Genomic DNA, 5,952 nt, shown 5'->3' on the forward strand with positions numbered 1-5,952 from the left:
CGTTTATACATTTGGAGCTTGCTTAGGTGCCTCTGCCCTGTGCTGTTATATGATGTGCCTTCTGGAAGTTTTCTTCTGCGCAGTGTGTGCTGTTATGCTCCTAAAGCTGGTTGCAGAGAGGACACTGAACTTGCATGCCTTCAGAGGGAAAGTCTTTCAACCAGAACTTGATACCAAAAAGTACATTCAAACACAGAACTAGCTAGCCCACCCCAAGGAAGAGGTGCATACAGTGTATATTGCTGATGGGTTGATAGAGCAAACTGCTGGCCCCTCAAGGATCTCCACGGCAAATAGCATGCTCTAGAGCTGAAGTAGACCCCTTAGGGAACACGATCCAGCAGAGATGCCATTGATGTGCCTGCATGCTCAGAGGAATACATGCAGGGCTTCCCAAGTGACGTGGCATTTGAGCACTATTTGGAATACAATGGCCTTTCTGCCTGTTTTGGAAATTTCTGACATTCTAAGTACAATCGTATTTGTAGTGGTTACGTCTGGCCTTTCTGATCTGCTTGCTCATCAGCCAGTAGAGAGCCCTCAGGTACAAATCTCCTCTCAGCTCTGCCGTGTTCTGCTACTTCACCTCTCTCGTGCTAATTAATCACCCAGGGCTCTCAGAGAGCTTTATAGCATTAACCCGTTCACCTCTGAAAAACTTTCCTCTCCCATTCACAATGAGTCGCATATTTATCTGCCACAGAGTAAGTGATCAGTGAAGCCTGGATCCACCACATTACGGTAGGCAGTTATTTTATCCCTCTTCTTTTGCAAAGCTGACTTATCCAAATTCACAAGGCAAATCAGTGACAGAGATGGGGAATAGACATGGTGTTCAAACCTTCAGTTCTCCTGTAATCATTGGTAAGCATTCTTCATGAAAATGCTTTCTCACCTTTTCATACAAATCCAAGCATAACCTTGGCAGGCTGGAGCCTACCTTCAGTCATGGGTGGGACCAGATTTACCTCCTGAGGGCCCTTCTACCCATTTCTAGGAGACTACGGATCTTCTCTTATTACTAGAAAGTGGCATGGTAAAATGCTAACATGTTAAACAAAAGGCTGTCATCAGTCACTTTATGTCCAGTTAAGAAGAACAACTCATTAGTAGATGTCGCCTGCTGTTCTTTGTGGCCTGCTTCTCTTCCATGTCTTCGAGGACAACATCACACACCTATATCCTGGGGGAGCTGCACTGCATATACTCCCAAACATAAACTCCTCTCTCCCCATACATTTTCTATCACCTGTGGATTTCCTAGAGGGGAGAGCGAGGACATGCCTGTTGGGGCATGCAGCCCCTGGTCTGTCGCTGCCTTGTATGGCATGTGCTACAGACCATGGCACAGGGTGACCACATAGCTGCACAATCTTCCCAACCAGACTTGGCCCCAGCTCTCCACCTGAACGCCGGTGTTCCCATCTTGGCTGTGCACAGGGAAGGGAAAAACACCCTCTGGGTTCCCTATTTAACCCCTCCTTTCATCTTCAGAAGGTCTGGAAACATTTCAGTATGTTTAAAGGGATGGGGGAGACGTTCTCCAGTAAATGTTGCTTTACCAGGAGGGAAAAAAGAGAGACAGCAGTAAACAAAGAGCAGAGCTGCTGAAGTACAGCTGACACATGGACCCCAAAAGGAGTGCTGACCTTATCCTTCCTCATTAATATGATCTATATTGCTGCATACAGACAAGGCTGCTGTCACGAAATGGTGCACCACGTAACCTGGGGGGGCTGGCCCTGGGCAAGCTTGAAGCCCCCTTACGGACCTGGGTCTCTCTGGGGCACCTCCAGGCAAGGTCCTCACCTGCACTGCGGTCCAGGCTTCAGCTGTATAAAGAAGAGGGAAACCAGCTCCTGAAGGCCTTGGTTGGTTTTATCTGGACCCTGCAGGTACAAAAACCATCCCCAGGCTCTCCCGGCCCAGGCTCAGCATCTTACAAAGTTCACTTCATGTTTAGGGTGGAGAGACACCCTAGATGTCCTTCAAACCCCCAGTTTCCTTCTCTGGAGAGCCTCCAGCAACCCCTCTTACGCTCCCCATCCCCAGGTGAGGCCAGGAGGACCAGCGTCCCTGACCAGCCATCCCCTCTGCTCCCTGCCGCAGCAAGCTTCCTTCGCCCGCTCCCCATGACTAGAGATGTTGGTGGCATGCAGCCACCCTCTCCCTGCGAGCCCCCACGCTCCCAGGGGGAGATGCGGGGCCGAGCCTGGCGAACATGGGCGCCTGCCTGTGGCGGGCAGCGAAAAAAAAGCGGCCAGCTGGCAGGCAGCGGGCAGTGGGCTGGGCCAGGCGCGCGGCACAGGAAGCACCTGCTCCTGGAGTGACGGCTCTTATCTGACCCCGGTCACATCAGGTGGCTTCCTTGTTTGCCTTGGCGGCGGGCCCCTGTGGCCCCCTCTGGCTGCCACTGGTGAGCTGCTCCTCCGCTCCTTTTTTTTTTTTTTCTCCCGAGCGTGTCCATTGCTCTGAAGAGAAAACCACCCGGAGACCTTCCCAGCGCACGGCTTCAGCCCCCACTTCCCCCAGCTGGGGCAATGGTGGGGAGCAGGGATGAGGGGTGTGGGGTTTACCCCCCTCCATCCCGCAGTAAAGCTGCCCATGCACCGGCCACGTGCTTGGCCACCATCACGCAACACGGGTCACTCTCCCCTGTGAAAGAGCCAGTGCATGAGGATCCCTGTGCAGCGGTGGGGGACAGCGGGTGGCCGGTGATGCCCGTTGTGGGCAATGGGAGTGCGGTGCAGCCTTCCCCAGACCAAAGGTTGCTGTGCGGGGCCATGGCTGCCCCGAGCCGGAGTAGCAGGGCTTTAAAAAAATAAATCAACGCTTGCGGTTCCTCTTCCTTCCCCTCTCCGTCCTGCCCGCGGTCTGGATGATTTACTGAGCAACGGCTGGTCTCGGCCACAGGGCAGCCGTGCCGGGGGCCTCCCCCAGGCAGCATCGGAGGAGAGCCCACCTGGCCGCGCTGAGGTGCTGTGCGGTGTCCCGCGGTCATCCCAGGAGCCAGGAGCTTTCAGGAGCAATTCCCCGCATCTCCTTCCAGCTCTGCCTCAGGGGCAAATCACGAGGCTGAGAGGGGCGTGGGCACTCGTGCTGATATGCTTTTCAGCCACAGAAGTTGGCCTGGCTCCAAGATGGTGCCATTTCAGTTTGACATCCACCTCTTAAATAACCTTCAAAACAAATTTAACCGGTGGGTTAGATATTGGCGCATTGAAATGTAGCGCTACTGCCGTATAAAGATAACAACAGACGCAGAGCACACATGTATTTTAAAACCGTACCCTGGTCAACAGTCTCCTGTAAGTTATAGATATGTGATAGAAATTGTTTAGCTTTGGATTTTATGAGACACGCAAGGAACAGTCTTGCAACATCTTTTCCTTTTCCTTCCCCCCCCCCCCTAATCCTTAATCTTAGACTCTTTTGATAAGGAGAAATTATTTCTCCAGGGGCAAAATTTGCAATGAAAAAACCCACAGAAGAAACTTTACATACTTAACATACTATGCAAAGAGGAACAATAAGATAATAATGGGCCTGAATATTCATTATGCTAATCAAATGTTAATAAACTGTGGGATAGGGTGCAGCTCAGTTTGGCTCCCCATTTCCATCTTTCTTCCTTTCTTGCCTGCTTGCTTCTCTCCTCCTTTCTTCTTTTTCGCTTCTTCCCTTCTCCTCCTGCCATAGGAGCAGAGCTTGGGGAAGCCATCTTGACCAAGACGACAAACGTTCAGATTGAAAGCGTTATTTATTTAAAACAGCCCTATGAATAATAAACACTATCAAATAGATGTGCAACATCTGTATAGTTCAGGCAGTTGGTGAATATTTCTACTCCGACCTTGGGGAAGCCTCAGATCCAGAAATAGACAATAGCCGATGGTCAGAGAAGCCCCAAGCAGATGTGTGCAACTATGCCATGTTCAAGACATGAATAATTAAAAGTGAAGACTACCACATGCAACTGTCACCTTAAAATGGAATAATAGTTATGTTTGGGCATCAGACATCCTCACAGTTATGTGGACAGTATTTTCATTTCACTGCATTAATTATGTAAGCAAACAAAAAAACAAATCATGGGGTAACACGCTTATGATCAGTAAGAGCAAAGGCTTGGGTATAATATCTGTAACCAGAGATGCACCAACATCATGTGTCTCCAGTTTCAGATAATCACTTGGTGTCAAATCCTTTGTACTGGGGGTGTGCTGCAGAGCAAGGGATAAGAGACCAAACCAGTGTGCAATGCTGAAATACAACCCGGCAGGTGATCCTCTCCCTCTCTCTCCCCAGCAAGACCATGCCTTAGATATACCACCGTGCCTGCTACAGCAGCAGGCTCCCTCTTTGCCTCCTGGGTGAGCAGCCAGGTGAGCAGTTGGCCGAGCAGCGTTACTCTGAACCCAGTGTGCTGTGTCTGGGCACCGCTGGGATGCCTCCTTCGTCAGCAGGCTGATGGCCAGGCGTGCTGCGTGCCCCTGCTCCCTGGGCTGGGGCATCCTCACGTTGGGGCCGAGCAGCCCAAGTCCCCTTTGCTCTGCTGAGGCAGTATTTAGGTGGGTGGCAGCACTGGTCTTGTTCTCTTTGGGCAAAGAAGAGACCGCTCAAGGAACAGCACAGACACAGTCTTACGGGTCTTGGAGGTGCCCATACAGTGCTGTAGCTCCTCAGCCCCCAGTGCTGGAGGTCAGAGTCTGTCACCAGCACAGTCACAGGAGGCTTGGTCTTTCTCTGCCAGCTGAGCTCTGGGTGGCTGGTGGCAGGGTCAGAACTGCCCTGACCTGGGCTTTCATTGCATGGCATGTTGTGGGAGTCACTCAGCAACTGCCCCGTGGGAGATGAATATTAACCTTGTTAAGTACGGCTGGAAAGGCTGCAGGTTCACTGCAGCAGTGAGCCCTGCAGGATCACTCAGGGCAGGCCAGAGCAAAGGTTGAGTTAGGAAGAGGTGGGCTGCATTGGCGGCCCCAGTGAAGGCGTGTGTCTTCTGCTGGCCCAGAGAAGGAAGCGTGCAGTGCCACAGCTCACTCTGGGTGTCCGTACGACTGCTGGGACCAAGGGGCCACGTCCAGCCCTCTAGCTTCTGTCCTGGCAATCCAGAAGAGGTGGTAGGTGTGAAAGGCAGCTGCAAAACCAACCCTGAGGGCATACCTGAAGGATCCCATCCCCACTGGCTTGATCTGCAGCTGCACTCAAAGAAGCGGTGCTCCCTCTGAGCACCAAACCCTGAGCATCCCTCTCTGGGGAAAAACAGAAACACCAGCTCCTATAGGCGTGCTGCCTCTGTAGTCCTTTTTTCTTCTCTGCCGTCATGCACGTGACTGCCTCTCAGTCTGCCTCTTGAGAAAGGGCAGCAGAGCACAGACGCCCAGACTCATCACAACACCGCTCCAGACTGCTGCAAAGACCTGCTCGCTGTGCTGCGTGCACCGTGACTTCCCAAGCAGCGGCAGGGGGCTTCCATCAGTCCAGCTGAAACTAGCAAAGTTTTGCTTTCTTGATCCTGGGTGTTTGCGCTGTGCTGTGAGACCAGGAACTCTCCCGGGAAAGGTCCCTTTGTACTTCGCTAGCAGCATGCTAGGGAAGCTGTCCTGCTGGGTGGGCAGCCAGCAGACTGTGAAATAGCCATGATTTTAAAGCTTGTAGCTCAGTTCAAGGTTGTGAGCAGGCGCTGATCAGGGGATGGGGAGGGGCTGCAGTCTTCTTTGTACTGAGGGACTCGCATAAGGTCTGGCCTTTGCCAAACTGACCCCAAATGAATATTTCCCGTTACTCTCAGCTTAGGACACACGGCTAAGCTGATCCTTCTGATCTTGCCTTAATTTGTCACCAGCATCAACTTTCTTGGCCATATTTGCTTTTCTCTCCCACTCTATAAAATCCACTTCACTGCCTGTTCTCCCCCTTTCCACCAGCTTGTCTGGGATCCACTGTTTT

Source organism: Pygoscelis adeliae, unplaced genomic scaffold (assembly GCF_000699105.1).
Source record: "Pygoscelis adeliae isolate BGI_AS28 unplaced genomic scaffold, ASM69910v1 Scaffold22, whole genome shotgun sequence".
NCBI classification, from domain to species: Eukaryota; Metazoa; Chordata; class Aves; order Sphenisciformes; family Spheniscidae; genus Pygoscelis; species Pygoscelis adeliae.